We start from the raw sequence: 20,275 nt of genomic DNA, 5'->3' as shown, positions 1-20,275 counted from the left end.
ATAACTTGACCCAGGGGCATGATCCAAAGTGGGGCTTGCTTTTACATGATTTCCCAAACCAAATTGAATAAGCCCACAAAGTTCCATGATTTCTTCCAAATTTGAACGATTTTTAACTGAACTGTTGGACTACTTATGATGGAAGAGCTCTCTATCTCTCTTTCTTTATCTATTCTCCAGATAATTTGTGCTTCTCTTCTTTTTCTCAGTTTCGTCTTAACGCTCCATCAGTGAATGCACATACAACAGATATACGGCCCATAATATCAGTGAAAGAAGGAAAACAAAAACAATCAGCAATATATGTTTTTCAAGATAATTCTAGTCTATATTTTAAATTGTAATTGAAATATTACTCTGGAAATAACGAAGACTACTATAAACAGGTTATGAGTGGAAAGCCTTAATTTATTGAAACTTTAGTTCCACATTACCATTCTCGGCACCATTCATCCATGACAACTACAACAATGGCATGTTTTTTCAGTTTCATTACATGTTTCTGTGTTGGACCCATGGTATGTAATTATGCTCACATTGAATGGCTACCGATTATTCTCATGCAGCAGAGATACACTGGCCAATTTTTATTACGTTTCCTCCATGACAGCAACTAATGGTATACTAATTTACCTGAGGCCAATTCCACTTGTTGTTGAAATCTGAGTCACAATTCTCTTATATTTGCAATTGTGCTTGTATATTATGTAATGCAGTAGGGGACATACATTATTTCTCCTTCAGGGAGGGGACACATATTGTTCTTTTTTTTTTTTCCTTCTTCCTCCTTACTTTCTTTCTTTTTGTTCTTTCGAAAAATTACAAATCACGTCATTTCTGCACTGATCTTAACATTTGGGCATAGAGGTATCATGACTATAAGATGGATCTCATATCATACATTCAGACCCCTTTTTCATTTTTTCCCCAACATATTTTAAGGAATCAAAAGTGAAACAAACAAAAAAGAAATCACACATTTTGACTTGCCGTTACTTTGTATTTAAGTTGATGGAAAATAAATTTGGCACAAAGGTGCTTTCAAAAAACATCTGCATACAAATGTGGGGAGAAATTGGATTATAACCTTTTTTGGAATGAACCAGGGATCAAACTTTAAAATTGTTCAGAGAAGTTTCTGACTTTCCATGCCTCTGCATTTTAACCAATCCAGGCAAGAATTGTCAAAATGATGCCTTACTGCAGCCCCTACAGATGTAGACACCATCCTTTTTGCTGCTTTTCTTTCAAATCCACAGGGGTTCTCAAATGTTGGAAATGGGTGTGAAATTAAGGTTTCTGGCTTGCCGAACATTTATATTTCATCCAATCCAGATAAGACTTATGGCAAAAAGTCTTTCCAAAGCCCTTTCAGACTCGAGTAGGTGAATTTTGGTCCAGGTCTACGATTCCAGTTGATCATTGGAATCAAACTTCATACATATAGGCTTCACAAACTATTCCAAAGTGATGAAGTTTAAAAATTGAGATTAAAGGTGAATAAGTGAGATCAACAGAGAAAATCAGATGATTCTCAGCTGCAAAAGTACTGCAAACCCTTTGCCAAATTAACCCTAAATCACTTCAGGAGCAAATTATTTGTTTGAAAGGTTACAAAATAAGTGTAATAGGTTTCACCTGTATGTAATCAGTGGTTTAACTTAAAATTGAGCTCCCCCACTTATCTAAGAAGTTCCAAGGTACAACTCACTTGGTCAACCAACAAGGCAAACATGAAGACAAAGGAGCATTCCAAAGAAGTCAGACATAAAGTGGTGGAGAAGCACCGTTCACGAGATGGCTCCATTATGGCAGGATCACCATATATATGGGTTATCTTATATATGGGTTATAAGAAGATTTCAAAGTCACTCATTATCCCATTGAGTATGGTGAAATCCCTCATTAAGAAGTGGAAGACATATCATACCACCCAGATTCTACCCAGAACAGGTCAGCCATCCAAATTCAGCAGCCGGTCAAGCAGGAAACTGGTTCGGGATTCACTGTAAATCCAACAATGACTGAAAGACCTGTGAGGCTCTTTGTTTGAGATAGAGGTCAGTGTTCATCAATCAAAAATATCCCATTCCCTTCAGAAATTTGGCCGCTATGGACAGGTGGCAAGAAAGAAGCTATTGCTGAAAAAGATGCATCGAAAACCTCAAATGGACTTTGTGAAAAAGCATGTTAGGAACATATATGTATATATATATATATATATATATATATATATATATATTAATATATAAAATATATATATATATATATATATATATATATATATATATATATATATAGAACATATATATATAGAACATATATATATATATATACATATATATATATATATATATATATATATATATATATATATATATATATATATATATATATATATATACATTGGAACAAGGAACAAAGTCTCCCCAAGGAACAAAATCAAATCCATAAACCAACTGGAAGTACCATTACTCCAATTCAGCTATGGAATAGTAAACTGGCCACAAGCGAAAATCAAAAAACTAGTTTTCAAAACAAGAAAACTCCTTACTTTGCACAAAATGTTCTGCAAAAATCAATGCATCCTGAGAATGTATCTGCCAAGGAAATAAGGAGGTAGTGGCCAAATGGAACTCAATCAAGTGCACAGAGTGACGACTGTAGGATGAGCAGAGCATGGAAAAGTTCAACAGACTACCGAATACAATTTGTATCCACGAATGAACACAACAAACCTGAAAAGGTATCTCTCACTCACCTTGCAAAAAACTTCCAAAAACCGATGCGAATAGAAGATCTCATGCACCAAACTGAAACAGCGACAAATACAACCCCAATGATTGCAAAAAAGACAAATGAATAATACAAGACGAAATACTACCAGATATATAATGATAACGAAGAGAAAGACAAAAGAGCAGCAAAATATATAAAAAAAAATTGTTGGACAGTTTTGGGATAGACAAAGAATGATCACTGGAATAGCTAAGAAGAGGACAGCTCAATTGGGACAGAGAACAAATCATTATAAATGCCCAACACCAAGGACACAGGAGGTGTCGCTTTAACGAAAAGACCACCCAGGCAAAAATGCTACAGTTAAAACTATAGCATATGAGAGATGTACTCTCATATACTATAGTTGAAAACCAATCCTACTAAAGTAGTCTGTAGATAATTGCTACAGGAAAGGAATATTATTTTTGCCTGGGCAAGGACACACTTGGCTTTAAGAAAATGGCAGGAGTGAGTCAGACAAATGCAGATTCTGCAAGGTAAAAACAGAAAGTATGAGACACCTCCTATCAGGATGTAAAAAAAAACTCATGCCAGAACAGATGTCCACCCAAAGGCACAACAAGGTATGTTGAGTCATCCACTGGCACATATGCAGAAAATTCAATATCTCAGTCCCAGAAAACCCATGGAAACATGAACCAAAAACGATAATTGAGAACAAGGAAGCTCACATATGATCTGATGATCCCATCGAGCATGAACATAGAAAACAAAGAAAACAAGAAAAGAAGGAATTGTCAAATTGAGGTTTCAGTTCCCAGCAACAATGGCCTAAGCAACACAGAAATGAAGAAAATGAGCAAATACCAGGATCCCAAAAATGAAGTAAAAAGATTCTGGAACCTTAAGAGCACCAAAATTGTGCCAGTGATATTTGGAATAACGAAAATGAAGAAGAAGAACCTTATGGAGATCTTAAAAACCATCCTTGGGAAAATTACTACAAACAAACAGCAGTGGAAAGCTATCCAGGGCTCGACGACGATCCTCAAAAGAGCCCTCGGAACAAAACTTTGAGAACAAGAAAACTTCACAGCTTGGTCCATTAATCGTGACCTCTCCCCTACTCTCCCGAAACGGAGTTGGATACTTTGAGACCTGAGAGGACTCCATTCCACCTTCTTAAAACCAGATATGGAGAAAACAACCAATGAAGCACACCCTTTAATAGCTTGGATTTTTACTGGGGTTATTTTCACAGGTCAGTGTGAGAAAGGGGGTGTTCTGTTAAGCTGGCAGCTGGGGATCCTCCCACAAATTATTTTTTGGAACTTAGAACCTGAGGAATTCCAGATATTTTCCTGGGCAGCGACACCTTCCATGAATGTGGAAGCCTGTCATTTTGTAGTTGGTAATGTTTTTTGTAACTTGAAAAACAGTCGGAATTTTGATTTGAAGAAATTTTTTTTACCATGAACCTTCTATCCTTCCATACAAAAGTGATTCTAAACGCTGCCGAGTCGATTAAGAATTTTCCATGTTTTCTGGGCCATGTTCACCCTCTAAATCTAAACATACCATACTAGAATGGCACTCGGTACAGCTCCTACCTCCACCAGGATGAACAGTTTACATTTTATATCCCACTGATAGACCAGATCTGGATCCGGACCTGACAAAAAAAATTGCATCGACTTGTTCTCGTCACCATACCAACTCATCCACAAAGTTCTATCATAACTTTTCCACAACTTTTTTAAATATCATGCTATGCTGTATATTGTTTTGGCCCCATCTTTCAGTGGTGAAGAATCAATTAAAAATTAGAAAACAAGACCACTGGACCTGTAGCTTATCCTGGCCCTGGCCTAATGTTGTAATCCAAATTTGGTAGCATTCTGACTTGTCGGTCTGGAGAGGAATATTTTTGAAGGAATTTACATGATTTTCCCCAAAAAAATGACCAAGTCTGCCATTTTGACACACGTCCGGTCAAGTGATTGACATGACCTCCACAATTTATCATGACTCTGTCCTAATGTTGTAACCAAAACTTGGTAGCATTCTGATTGGTGGGTCTGGAGAAGAAGATTTTTGAAGAAATTTACAAAGTTGGCCATTTTGACCTACGTAAAGTCATGTGACCATAACGAGCTTTGCAATTCCTGTTACGAGCCATGAGAGGAACGTTGCTGCCAAATTTCAGCCGGATCAGCCCAGGGGTTTGCCGGAGAAGTATAAAAAGGAGATGGACGGTGCGTGATGACAATATCCTATCTGAAATAAGCTAAAAAAACATCTTGGATGTGGATGTGGATCTGGATTCAGATCCTCACTAAAATCTAATCAATTCGTCCTTCTCATACATCCAACTTATCCACCAAATTTCGGCAGAATCCATCCAGAACTTTTTGAGATATTCTGTTTACAGACAAGCATACAGACAGACAGGCAAACAGGGGTGAAAATATAACCTCTGTCCACCTTCGGTGGTGGCGGTTATGATATCTACTTCAAAGTTGCGCAACAGAATGATGTTTCTCTGCTCAACTTGGATTATGTCATGCTGGCTAGAGAAAGGCAAATGAGAAAGAGAGACAGCAAAGACCTTAATCAAAAGATATATTGCTTAACATTCAAGGAAAGTATTTGATACACTCAGGGTGGGGGGGGGGGGTAAAAGCTATCTGAGAGTTGCATAAAACTATATACCTACCCTTAGAGCAGTGTCTATTCAAATGGTTTCGGCAATTCCATCACAATACAACACACAAATAAATTGACCACGTAGAATGCATTTCTGATGCCATGTGATAAAGCAAGTCTGTTTTTTATTAGCAGGAACATTATAATTGTTGATGTGTCAGCATCCTTGGTATTTCTTCGGTGGAATTCTTTAAGATGCTCTTTTCACACCAAGGAGGATGGTAGGCAGAGAATGGGACTGGAGAGAGGGGGATGAGAAAGGAGTGGGATGAGAAAGGAGTGGGATTTGTTCGAACCCCACAAGCCCCTCTCTCCCACCCCCAAGCGATAGGTTTGCAATATATGTGTTTATGTATGACAAAATGCAAGATAACCTTGAAGCATCGTTGTACTGTACACTTGCCACTGTTAAAAAAATTCTAACAGAGACGTTATTAAACAACTAGAACGACTAATAATTGCTTTTGAACTTACTCCAGAAGACACAGCATCAAGTACAGAGGGTATAATATATCTGCAAGCTCCAAAATGAGCATTGGACCTCGTAGAAAATAAACACCATCACGCTTCATGCACGAGATATCCCTAATGAATGCATATTGCTTTTGGTGCAGAGTTTTAATAATCACTTATTTTCCTTCCACTGACCAAAAATTACATGTTCGCATCGTTCATGAGTATTACAGGATGATAATTAACGTGATTATTTACACAACCTTTTGCTGTTGTTTTGTAATTACCGAAGCCACCAAAGGTGGATGGAGGTTATGTTTTCACCTCTGTCTGTCTGTTTGTTTGTCTTTCAGCAGGATATCTCAAAAAAAAAAAAATGGATGGATTCGGATGAAATTTGGTCACAGTTTGGGTTTGTGACAAGGTTCAATTGATTTGATTTTGGTGAAGACCTGGATCCGGACCTCGAGCCAATAATTTTTTAAGTGCTTCTTCACCATTTGGTGATGGAGCCAAAAACGATATACAGTATAGCACGGTATCTCAAAAAGCTGTGGAAGCATTCGGACGAAACTTAGTGTCGAGGTTGGGTGTGTGACAAGGATCAATTGATTAGATTTTGGTGAAAATCCGAATCTGGATCCAGATGCGAGAATGTTTTTAAGTGATCCTTCACCATTGAGAAATGGGACTTAAATACTTTTGCAAAATAGTGACAAAAAAGCTGTAAAAAAATTGTTCTTAGGAAACGTGGATATTTTGTCACAGCTATTTTCAAAGGGGTCGAATTGAAACATTTTCTGCTGCCATTTTTGCTTGATAGCTTGTTGGGGTTCTCATTGATAACGCTTATACAAAGTCCAAAATGTACGAATTGCTGCAACAGCTGTGTATTTTCGGTCCCAATTGTGCATACACTTCGCTGGGAGCTTATATTTTGGGTCCTATCTGCCCGTCAGTCCATCTGTCCGTCCGGAGCCTCTACTCAAAAATGACTCTAAATTTCTTTCATATTTGGGAAATGTATGGATACAGTTATATGTGGGCAAAAGGCACGTCAAGTTTTGGGACCGGAGAAAATTTGGAATCATAAAGAAAATTAAGGGAGAGAATGGCACTGGATTGTTTCAAGAATCATTATATATTTATGTACACTTTCCTGTATCCTCTCCAGAAATACCACCTTGAATTATTTTATTTATTTATATACACCTTACCATGCATGTGCACTACCTCCACATTAAATTATTTCGTTATTTAAATGTAAAATCTACACGTCCTATGCTAAGGTACAGTTGGGGGCTGTGTCCTTGATGAAGACATTCTTGTTACCTCCACCACTGAAGGTGAAGGAGGTTATGTTTTCATCTCTTTCTGTCTGTTTGTGTGCAGGAGATATCAAAAAGTTGTGGACGGATTCAGACGAAACTTGCTGGACAGGTGTCTATGGCAAGGATGAATTGACTCAATTTTGGTGAAGATCCGAATCTGGATCTGGATACGAGAATTATTTAATTTTTGAAGTGATTCTTCACCATCAAGACATAGGGCCAAAAACGATGTAGTACTGTATAACATGATATTTCAAAAATGTATTGGAGATGATATGTTCTTGTAGATCAGGCATTGTGTGGCGGAGCTATGTGCTCTCCCGAATGCCCTTCTAGTTTTGTTCTGCTCTACTCATGCAAATTGAACACTATTTACAGTAAATGGAGCTGTGAATGCAGCGCCAACCATAAAGTGTCCAAAATGTGATAGAATTAGCTTTAGCTATTTTCTTTCATCTTCCTGTTTCATCACTGTTCTGTGATATTCCAAGTCAGAAAAAGCTGCATGACTTCCTTTGGTTAAATTCGAGTGTGAATGTGGTGTGATGTGTGCTAATTAAAAGCTCTCCGTGTACTTTACCGCATTATTCCAACATTTCAACACCATCTTGATGTAGAGAAAAAGTCAAAAGTCAAAACTTGAAATGAGAATATAATGCAGTCATAAAAACGTTATATTGGGTAAAATTATCCAATATTTATAACATTTTAAAAACAATATTCAAAGAGGATGTAATTCTCTTCACAATTCTACAAATCACCACATATTAATGCAAATTTATATTTACCTCTGCCACCAAAGGTGGATGGAGTTTATATATTCACCCTTGTTACTTGCTAAATCGAAGATTTTAAATTATATTGGTCAGTCTATTTTGTTATTCTGACTCTGTCTGTCTGTCTGTCTATGTATTTATCACCAACAGGTCACAATTTAAAACCGATCTTCACGAAACTTCACCACATGGTAGAGTTTGTCATAAGGAAGAAGCCTATTGTTTTTGAGGTCAAAAGCTCAACATACGCCAAAGGTCAACAACTAAGGTGGTTTTTCTAAAATCCTCAATTTTTATCCGATTGACTTGAAATTTGAAGAGGATTTATATTTCAGGTCATTGAATTCAAACACCAATTATTTTTGAGATCAACATGGACCAAAAGGTCAACATATTGGTCAACATATTGGACCAAAAGGACTAAAATAAGTTGTATATTTGGTCATTGAATTCAAACACCAATTATTTTTGAGGTCAAATTTATTTTATGGATTTTGCAAGTATCGTGCTCTCCATGATACCTTCTTGTTTGTCTATCTGTCTTTTTGTGAGCAGGATATCTCAAAAAGTTGTGGAGAGTTGTTCAAAACTTGATGAACATGTTGGGTGTGAGACAAGGATTAATTGATTGGGATTTTGGTGGATTCAAATCTGGATCCGGCGACTCGAATTTTTTCAGTGATTCTTCATCATTGAGAGATGAGGCTAAAAATGCCATATAGAACGATATCACAAAAAGTTGTCAACGGATTTGGACGAAACTTGGTGGATGAGTTGGGTACGTAACAAGAATAAGCCAATTAGATTTTGGTGGCTGTCTGGATGCAGATCTGGCATATCAATGGGATGCAAAACATAATCTGTCAGCCTGGCAGAGGTATGCGCTCTACCGAGAACCTTTCTAGTTGGGAATTGTGATCATTTTTTTATTCCTGATATACCTTGTGAAGAACTGCTCGTAAACTGGATTAATGTTTGTTTGTTTTTAAATCGGTGCTGATGTCGTGGAGATATAACCATTCTCAACAATTCTATCACTATTCTCACTTGGCTATTTTATTTTGATGTAGAAAGTCGTTGTTAATCCAATATCCTTCTGGGTGGGAAGTCAGAAAATTAGGACACCCACAATGAGTGACAATAACTTCCGCAGCTAGAAAAGTGACACTGAGCAAGACTACTCCAGTGCAGGGTTCTTCCATGGCAGACCTCAACCATGGCAGGAATTTGGTCAGGGTACTGGCACACTTTCTCAGATAAAACCATGAAAACGTTAACATCCAAAAATGAGTGCTTCCACACTATATAGCATAACGGCACACCTGAAAGGTGCTGCACACGAATGCTTTCATACCTGCTGAGCCCCCAGGATAATTGTTTGTAGTCTCATCTTATTTTACCATAGGAAACAAACCCAGACCAAGACAATTTGAATAGGTTGACAAAAAGATGGCGCAAGCAGACAAATAAATGCACTTCTGATATGTCCCATGATCTTGAAGATCGGAGGGGCATCATGTTGACATTTCCATGGGCAAATGGACATGGCACTGGGCATATCTTTGGACAGGTTGCCCGGTGATAACTCAACTAATCTTCATTAATAGACACTGTAGGATTTAACGTCCACTAGAAATCAATGCCGGCCGACAGATTCCCAGATTAACACCCAATATGACGAATGATGTACTTTATTCATTGCAATACCCTGCCTGTGAATCACCAGTATTGTTATTTCTAGTCAGGTTAGTGACTCAACTATAGACTAGAGAGCTCAAAGACAGGAAATTGTATTTGAGTATTGAGATATTCATTTTGTATAGTTTTCTTGCATCATACAAGAGATGACAGTGAGGTTAAACTTTCACAAAACACATTCACAAGGTGGCACAAGGAAATAAGACGGAGGTTAAGGTCATTTGACCCATTATGTATGTACCATATATCCACATGCCAAAATTCCTTCCAACCACAGCTGGTGCTAATGACATAAATCACAACAAGCAGGGAATAAGGCCAGAGTACATACACATAATGTCCGATTTCAAAATGTACCACAGGATACCTAATGTCCATGAAGGAAAGCAGAAAATATGAAACCTATTATACATATTTTTGCATACATAGTCAAGCCTCATGGAAAAGCTAGTACATTGAACGGATAATAACCCAACAGACACAAACAGGATGCAAAACATGCATGCATGGAGAAGGAAACTCCAAGGAAGGAAAACTGCAAAATTGGAAGGAGGAGTGATTTGGGTGGGGTTAACAAGGGTAGATAATATCATGGTTTTGGATTGGGGATGACCTGAGATGATGGTAAACAGCTGCCATGAAGACCAGGAGGGATGAATGAGATTGAAGAGGTGGTGAAAGTTTATTCCCACAGATGGGGAAAAACGAGGAACAAATGAGTGGAGGTGAGCAGTGATCCTGGATTTTGGTAGTTTCACCAGAAAGGGGGTTGATGGCGGACCGTGTGAACCCTGCAGAAACCTTGGGGGGTGGAGGGGGGGGTGAAGCACAGAAAGAGCAGAGAGTGCCAGACCAGAAAGGAGGCGGTAACACAGAGACCACTGACCTCTCTGCGATGACGAAGTGATAGACCCGTAGACTCAGCTTCTGCATGGGAGATTCCAATGATCTTGAAGACCTTGGTTTCTATAGCATCAAGCTGGGCAAGATGTGAGGCAGGGAAGTCAGCCCAGAGGGGAGAGCAGCACTCCATCAAGCTGCGTATGAAGGCCTTGTAGGCGGATAGGAGTTCAGCTGTGCCAAGGAAGGACTTTGTACAATGGAGGAGAAACCTATTCTTAAAAAAGGAAATAAAAATGATCCTTGAAATAGTTAATTGTTTGTTTGTTTATCCTCCTCGCACAGTGAGGGGCATAAGGCTGCCAATGCAGTTTCATTGGTGAGGAGTTACAATGATGGACGGATCTCCACTCCTACATAGGTTGAAATTATTATGAGATCCCTATTCCCCTCACATGACTGAAGTTATGGTTCAATCACTGCAAGTCAGCATTGAATCTTACTTCTTGACAAATTTGTAATTCCACTCAATCATTGAAGGTTTCCCTCTGGTTGCTAAACCTTTGATAGAATTGTTACTTTTAATACAACAATGACAGAATGCAAAATTGGGGTAGTTAAATTGAGAAAGATGTTATATTATTTGAGATCAATTTGTCATAATCAACATGCTAAACGCGACTCCAATTTTGCCGATGCAGGTTCTCAAATAAAATTTGAACACAAGACAAAGAAGACCTTGGACTTCATAGTTCGCACCACATGGTAATTTTCTCACTGTGCAGTGGCACTTCATGAATGTTGTGTCGATTCTCGCTCTTCCATGAGCCTTGACTACGTAAACAACAACAACAACAACAACAAAAAAGAAGTCATTTTGCAATCCTATTTTAGATATCGGCCTCTTTTGTGCAAACATGCACCGACGAGTTTGACAAGGGTCTCTTAATAAACGATGGGATTTTTGGTACCATTAATGTCTTCTTACCAGTTTTGCAAAGGAATGAAACTGTCATCGTTTCATTGGATGCACTAGAGGAAGTTGCAGCAAACTACAAATACAAACAGAAGACCTCATGGATATAAGGTGCAAAGGGTAAGCAGGAGAAACAAGAATGAAGAGCACATTATACACGTCATGTGATTATCAACTGAAAATAAACGAATTGTCTTTCAGGGTCTAAACTAAATTGGGAGGATTTATCAATGTCGTTCAGTGGTGTTATTTAATGCATGCTATGAAGCAGAAAACAAGTGGGGTCATTGTTTCAATTATATTGAAGAAATTGATCCAAAGATGGTTGATGTCGTAGAACTGGGAAAGCACTTTTGGGTCCAGTAATCATAATATCACTCGAGGAGGGAATCCTAAAAAGAGCAAGTTGTAAAAACAGAAAAATATTTCAACTTGAGAAAGATAGATTTGGGAGTAATTTCAACTCGTGCATCGTATGACAAAAATGACAGATTTATAAGAAGCAAAACGTTATGGTTAGTCAGACAGGATGGTCCTGTGGTCGCGCATTTCGCTTTGAGCTGTCTCATCTCAGTTCAATTCCTGATCTGAGAATAAACACAGATTGGTGCTTCGCACGCAGGGAGTAGCTTCACGAAACGTGCCGTCCTCGAATGGATGTAAAGCTGGGTGTCCCGTCTGCTCGCATTATGTGGTGTACGTTAAGGATCCAGTGGTGTCATTCTGGAAAAGTAGATGTGTTATCGCTAGCAACCTGAACAAACTCAAAATATGTCACCTTCAGTTGAGCGCCAGGCCTGACCAACTAATTCGTGAAAGATTATCGATGATTATGAACTGAAGGATAGAGCTTGGATAAACAACCATAGGTTGACAACCCCAATTTCAATGCCACTCTTCCCTCCAGGTCTTCAAAACAGCTGTACACCACCATCTCTTATCTTGCTCCATCCAACACAATGATCTTTTCTGCTCCCGATAATCCACCCAAAACCCACCTCCCTCAAATTCCCTGCTTTCCTTCCTGAAAGTCCTTGTAAGGACCAGAAAGTTCCTGTAGTGTCCATCTTGTTTACTCCATGTACACCACCCCATCCCTCTCCCTTCCACTGATCTCCTCATATCTCTATTCCCCACTCTTTTTTCCTTCCCTCTCCCACCCCTCTTGTCTCCTGCTCTCCTTATTGTGCGTTCTGTGTGTTAGCTCTCATATGAGCCTCGACATTGTATACAAAAAAGGCTTGGGCCAAAAACGCTCCCCAGCCAAGCCAAAAAGAAGGTGAGAATAATTGGGCCCATTAAGGAAGTAGTAGTAGTAGTAGTAGTAGTAGTAGTAGTAGTAGTAGTAGTAGTAGTAGTAGTGGTGGTAGTATAGCTTTTAGGAACAGTCCTGAGAAAGACCGAAGCATAATCACGTAGGTCTCCAAAACAATAAATACAGCAATATTCAGGAAAATAAGATAATAGAGGCATCCGTCAAGGAACAGCATTGTCCAAAGAGAAAATTAATTGGCATTGTTCATTAGTGTAATCAGGTTATAACATGAATACACTCAGTGGCAGAATGGATAGAACGTCCACTCTGAGTCTGAGAGATCGGTGGTTTGAAACCCAGCTGAGCCATACCAAAGACATTCGAATAATATGTGCTACTTCCTTGCTTGATGCCAAGCATTTAAAAAGCTATGTAGTGTGATGTTATGCTATATGGTCTGTAAGCACTCATTTTTGGATGTTAACGTTTTCATGGTTTTATCTGAGAAAGTGTGCCAGTACCCTGACCAAATTCCTGCCATGGTTGAGGTCTGCTATGAAAGAACCATGCACTGGAGTAGTCTTGCTCAGATAAACAACCATAGGTTGACAACCATTGCACAGGCTTGATGGGCCGAATTGCCTCCTCCGATGTTGAAGTTCCTTGAAAGGGAACTCGTATCATTATTATTATTATTAGTCCCTGAGTGGTTTCACCGGAGGAGACTATAGGTTTGCTCTCCATCTGGCCATCAGTTTGTCCCACCTGTTGTTTTTCCAATTTTTTCCCCATACCCTACAACATATTCAACTGAAACTTAGTATGCAACTTTATTGTGATAAGTTACAGAACAAGTTCAAGTTTCATAGTCAGGGATGTTAGGGCATTATAGGGACTGTTTGGTTCAGATTCTTCCAAAAGCACCAAATTTGGCCCATATGTCGCCCATGCCATACTTTTTCGATTTTAGACGGGCACCAAGACGAGCGCCCCCGGGACCGCCATATTGGCGAAATCCAATTATGGCCGCCATCCAGGTTAGAGGTCAATCAAAAACCAAAAGGGCTAGAATCATGAATAATATCACTTTTTAGGGGTTTTTTTGGGTCGGGGGATCTGATTCTGATTTTATTTCAACGAACTGAGGTCAAGGTTATCCCTCAAGGTCACCCTAAAGGTCATTTTGGGGTCAAACCCGGCGTTTTTGGGGTGTCATTTCAAAAATGGCCTGCCTACGGCCTCTATGGCCTACCTGGGTTATCAATCAAAAGAACCCGTTAATCATTTAGAAAATAAGACTTGAATGTTTTTATTTTTGAATGTTTTTATTTTTGACTCGTAATGTCATAAACCTTTTGTTCCATTTTTTAAGATAATACAAAGTCTGTGAGCGTCGACGTGTCCAGCAGCGGCGGTGGTACATGATGCCATTCGGAGCTGTGATGTCTACCCTATCTCATGAGACTATCCTATCCCTGTTCTTGCGTGTTCAGGAGTGGATCCGGAACCTGTGACTCAGCCTGCGATCGTGTCGCCGTGATGTCGAGACGAAAGTTCATCGCGACAACGAGCCAACATAATATGAATGTCGAACTATGTTCTCCACCAAAATTATGAATTAGGAACTCTGTTGTCTTTGTCAATCGGACAAAACTGGAGAAACCTTGCAAACTCCTAAGGAGGAGGGACTTGTATCACTTCAGAGAGATCTCAAAGACTTCAATGCTATCAATGCCAATAATCTTCCTTCTGGTATCAATGTCACGATTAGTCAGTTGAATGATGGCTCAGGTATTGCAGAAACTCTTAAATCGCATAAGACTAGGTATCACAAAACTTGCAGAAGTTCTTGTAGTAGTTCTTGTGTCAAACGGGCGAGAGAGAAGCTAGACAACGAAGCCGGCTCTCAGAATAGTCCAAAGAAAATCAGGTCATCTGGGGAATTTCAGCCTCCAGCCAATGTCAAGTGTTGTGTAATATGTGAGGGGGAGGACCAGGCCAACCTCCACAAGGAAGTAACCAATGTCATAGATGCCAATCCAAAGAGTTGGGCGAAGACGAACAAAAACTTTAATTTACTTGGCAGACTGAAGTCCTGAGAGATGTTGTATGATACCGAGATACCTTGTTCTTGGTCATTCCCAATCAGTTTTTTGTCCATAGCATCAGGTTGCCGTAGCATCTGATGCACATGTGGCTGATGCCTATTATCACCATCAGTGTTATGTAGGTTTGCGAGACTCCGCTTGCGCTGCCGAGCGACTAGAATCGGTGGGTCCCGCACCTCTGCCCTTCGATCCCATCATCTGCGCTCAAATTGTAGCCCTGATCGAACATTTGGACACCACCGTATTTAAGCTCTCAGAGCTACGCGAGATGTATCAAAAGCTTATGAGTGATCAAGGTCGCCCATGCAGAGACAAAAAAAAGAGCCACACTCGACTCGATACAAGGATCACCTTCTCGACTTCCTACTTGAGTGGGCTGAGTTTTCCAATGGGAATGAAGGCATGAAGGATATTTACATATCTCACAAACTGAAGGTGGTTGATGAGCTGGCCAAGACATATAGGTCTCAGATAGGTCAAGAGGATGCACTTACGTTCATGCGGGCTGCGGTGATGATGCACAAGTTTTGTCTACAGAGTCAGGAGCCTTTCGACGGCTCCTTCCCCATTAACTGCCTCACGGCTCCAGTCAACGAGGAGATGAGGAGTTTCTTCAACGTAGTTCTCTGGGGCCCATCAGCTCTTCGTGGACGTGAGAAGCTTGGTGACGGCGCCAATCTGGATGCGCGGGAGAAGATCGCATGCAACATCGCACAACTGCTCATCTACAATACCAGTAAGGGTACACACCATGCAGTCAAGATGTCTGCAGTATGGCACAACAAGGAGCGAGAACCCCCCTGTATCATGGCCTCAAGCTGCACGGATATGCACCGGACAAAAAACTGATTGGGATTGACCAAGAACAGGGTATCTCGGTATCGTACAATCGCATCATGGAAGTGGTGAGATGTTGCGCGTGCGGTGTGTACTCGCCATGCTCAGGATGGGGTGGTGGTACCCACAAACAGCCGTCACAAGGTCTTCACCACCCACGATGTGGATAATATGGATAGTAAAGCTCAGGGCAACTTCTCACTGGACGAGTTCCACGAATATGTCCTGAGCGTACATAGCGGCGTTTTGTCAGCAGATGTTATTCCCGAAATATTTTAATAAAAATTGTTCCTGAATAATTTTTGTTGAATTTTTCGTCGTACCCCTTTTGATCTTTGACCTTTAAACCCAAAACGGGGTGACCATGACCCGAAATCATCAAAATTAGATCAGAATCAGATTCCCTGAACCCGAAAACCCTGAAAAAGTGGCATTATTCATGATTCTAGCCCTTTTTATTTTCTAACTATTATTGACCTCTAACCCAGATGGTGGCCATAATTGGATTTCGCCAATATGGCGGCCCCGGGGGGCACCCGTCTTGGCGCCCGTGTAAAATCGAAAAAGTATGGTGTGGGCAACATATGGGCCAAATTTGATGCTTTTGGAAGAATCTGAACCAAAAAATCCCTAACATCCTTGACTATCAGGGAGATTCATTAATTTTTCACAGTTATGCCCTTTTTAGACTTAGAAAATCTCACATATTATCAACAGGTCAGTGTTCAGCTGCCCTGACTCCACCCCACTGCTTTCTACCCATTAGCTGGACAGCTGGCCCACTTGCATCAGAAGAGGGAAGGTTACAAGGTGACCTTATTGAAAAGTTTAATGAAAGGGTTTGAAATAATAGATTAAAGCACGTCATTTGAATCAATGAAATGTGACAGGACAAGAGGGCAGTGTTTCAAAGCAATCAATTACAAGTTTGAATGACATTACGACAGGAGATGTTTACAGAAAATTGTTGTCATGTTAAGCAGTTTGTCAGAAAGAATTTGAATGCTTATCAAGGGACGTTGATATGGATCAATTTCGTGCTGACTTTGCTCAAGATCGAGATTGTACTCTTCCCTCCAACCCTTCCCCAGTAAAGGTTTTGTTGTATACATGAGCTTTGAGATAAAGGTCACCACCGAATTGAAAATGCGCCATCATATAGCGACTCCAACACAGAGAGGCACTTCAATAAACGCGTCCATTTGAAGAGGAACTTAGTGAAATGTCACATCCTGTTCTTACTTCACTTTTATTTCAGGAAAGCATTTTACATGGGGACCTTACTATTGGCCAGGGGATTGAACACTGAGCTGTTTATCAGTTAAATTGGAAAAGTGTATGAAGACAAATGGAACAATGCAGGAAACAATGTAGAAAAATATAAAGAATGAAAGAGGAAAGAATATATTATACTGAGTCAGAAATACAAGTAATAGACCCGAAGAAAATGCATATAGTCATGAGTCCACAAGTAAAGTGAGTTCGTAAGTAAAGACATTTTTCTTCCCTTGAAAGAAAATATATTAACAATAATTATGTCTCTTATTACTGAGAAGTGCCTTTAATTATTGACGAATACCAGAGTACAAGTCTTTAGAACATATTGTATGAAAATTCGATATTAGCTCAAATGGTGTTTAAAGAAGTGTGTACGAACAAGATGAGTCATCTGATCAACAGATTTAAAATAAAAGATGGATGAGGCCGCAATACAGAAAGCGAAGCATGGACAGTCGCCATTCAGCATTACCTTCTCACCATTCAGGGCACTGCAACAGTCAGAAACCAATTATGCTGGAGGCATGAAGGGCATCACAGTGAAGGTGACATGCACATGGCCTATAAAATGGAGGCATGAAGATGTATTATAGGTTCTACTGAATTACACTCTGCACATCACCTTATGCAGTTTCTCTTTAGAACTAGTGTTTGAAAATATACTATATTTCAAAAACAATTTGTCTCAATGGAAATTTTGTTCCCTTTTGTCAATAACAATGGAGCAAGAATCCCTTTGTGTTGTCCCAAAACCAAGAAACAGGTTTCTAACACTTTGTGAATGTGACATTGATTCGGCAGCATTAATAACATAATACATGGATTCAGGACACCAACGATGAAGCATAATTCCCATAGAATTGGCGTATATTAGTATGACCTGTAATACCCGATTCCAGCGGGAGCACTGCTATGCCATAGAATTTTTAATTCTTATCGAGAAATTGCATCCCCACCCTCCCCCCCCCATGCCCTCCTCCGAACTCCCAAAATTATGAATTTTTTAACTACCTAAAACCTCCTAATGCACACCGTGAGAACGACCACCAGCTTTCAACTCATTCTGTCCAGTGGTTAAGGACTGAGTAGAAGTCAAAACAAACAATAAAAAAACACACACACACACACACTCAAATGGAATTTGACCTAGATAAGTGTGCCAAGTGCACATTTGTACAATATAAACCAACAAAAACGGATAGCGACCAAAGTACAACAATACAGAAGCTAGAAAACAGGGCATCATACAAATCCCTCAGAGTAGAGGAGGGCACCAAAATGTCACTTGTAAACAAATTCGCAAAACAATTACCAAAGAACACCTGCATAAAACGAGGCCGATCCTGAAAACATACCACGACCCGAGAAACAAAATCAAAGCCATAAACAAGCCAGCAGTACCAGTGTTCCATGACAGTTGTGGAATAATAAACTAGTGGACGTCAACAAATTAGATATCAAAACAAGGAAACTCCTCGCGATCCACAAAATGCAAAAAAACATCAGTGTGTCCCGAGAATGTACCTGGCGAGACAAGGACACAGTGGCCTAATGGACCTCAACCAAGTGCACAGAATGACAACAGTAGGATTGGCTGAGTATGTGAAGAGGAGTTCATCAGACTACCTAATCCAATTTGAATGCTAACACGAAGAGAGCAAGCCAGAAAAGGTATCCCAAACCCACCTTGCAATTTTTTTTCCAAAGACAGGTGCAAATAGAAGATGTCACACATGAAAGAGAAACAACAACAAATACAACCCCTACAATTGCAAAAGAGACAAAGGAAAAATAAATTTCAACCAATATTCCCCATGCTGAGTCGATCATATGAAAAAAAAAACATTTATCTGAAACCTCTTAACCTTTCGAAGCGAGAATTTGCAGTGATGATGCAGTGCTGTTGAGGCCATTGTTGAATATAATATTTCCAGCATCAGTCACATGATATGGCAGCCACGCTGGTTTTTAAAAGAGTAATTAAACAATTATTTCTCTGAAACCGTTTAACCTATCAATCCTAGACTTTGCAGTTATGGTCCACTGTCCTTGCTGCATACACTGGACTGAAAAATGACATCATCAGTCACGTGGTGTGGCAACCACATTGGTTTCAACGGAAATATTAAAAAAAATATATATTTCGGAAATTGCTATCGCAATTGATGTGAAACTTTGCAGTTGTGATCCACTGCCCTTGCTCCATGTAACACAATGTGTTTCATATTGATCTGTTAAGTGGTTTTGGAGAAAAAGATTTTAAAATTTTCGGTTTCCAACCTAATATGGCTGCCAGATAACGTGACTGAGGGCATTGAAAATTTGGAACCTGCCCACAATTTGGCAGCGGATTATGCGTGTGAAGTTTCATTTTGATCGTAAAGGTTAATTTTTCTATCCAATATAAATGCCACACCACATTACATTCCCAATCATGTCATCATTTCCATACTGTATGCAGCTTTTGTGTTGGATGATACTTGGTAAATTTTGTTTCGATCAGATAGGTGGTTCCAGAGAAAACATTATTTAATATTTTTCTTCAATCCAATATGGCTGCTGAACCACATGACTTATCAATCATTCTTTGTCACCTTCATATCCCCAAGGCATGGTGACGAGGTCAGGTCAGGTCAGGTATGGGAGCATACGTCACAGCAACACATTGCTGCGTCCACTTTCCACTGGTATGCCGTAGGATCCATATCAGATCCCTTGTCAGAGTCAAAGTCTCACATGCATAGAGCAAGCCTGGAAGCACCAAGGACCTGAAGACTCGGACTTTCGTCCTCCCGTGCAGATACCGACAGCGCCACACCCCATGATCCAGTGAATCCATGACCCCCCCAGGCCTGACCCAGACGTCTGTTGACCTCTGGCTCACAGCCAGCAGAGACATGAATATCACTGTCAAGGTAAGTGAATCTCTCAGTGACCTCAACATTCTTCACACAAACAGGTATAGACAGGATAGCAGCATCCAAGATGTCATCGAAAGCCTGGATCATAGTTTTGACCCAGGAAACCAGTCATCCCAGTGGCTCAGACTCCTCATTCAGCACCTCGAGGACCCCCAAAAGGATATCTAGAGTCTCCGCAAAGATGACTGCATCATCTGCAAAATCAAGGACAGAGATCTTGGCATTCCCAAACAATGCAACGCAGCTTGATCTTTCTGACACCCTCCCCAGAATCCAGTCCATACAAGTATTGAAAAGTGTGGGGGCCAGTACACACGCCTGATGAACTCCAGTCACAACAGGAAAATAAGAGAT

At 39.9% G+C, this 20,275-nt stretch overlaps 1 protein-coding gene, 1 long non-coding RNA gene and 1 pseudogene across 3 annotated transcripts in view; 2 read left to right on the top strand and 1 right to left on the bottom strand.

Moving 5' to 3' along the window:
* The window catches only part of LOC147020192 (uncharacterized), a 46,030-nt gene extending 29,130 nt beyond the window's left edge, over positions 1–16,900 (top strand). Inside the window, exons 4-5 of the long non-coding RNA XR_015061693.1 lie at positions 7,294–8,276; positions 16,440–16,900. This is a non-coding gene — a long non-coding RNA (uncharacterized LOC147020192). The remainder of the gene's footprint in view (positions 1–7,293; positions 8,277–16,439) is intronic.
* Positions 1–20,275, bottom strand: part of GPR22 (G protein-coupled receptor 22) — a 183,553-nt gene that overhangs the window by 112,404 nt on the left and 50,874 nt on the right. The gene's annotated exons all lie outside the window — the stretch shown is intronic.
* LOC147020193 (uncharacterized) lies at positions 14,560–16,442 on the top strand (annotated as a pseudogene).

Source organism: Eptatretus burgeri, chromosome 9 (assembly GCF_056783735.1).
Source record: "Eptatretus burgeri isolate ZD-2024b chromosome 9, Ebu_testis_v1, whole genome shotgun sequence".
NCBI classification, from domain to species: Eukaryota; Metazoa; Chordata; class Myxini; order Myxiniformes; family Myxinidae; genus Eptatretus; species Eptatretus burgeri.
This window is presented reverse-complemented; position numbering and strand designations above follow the sequence as displayed.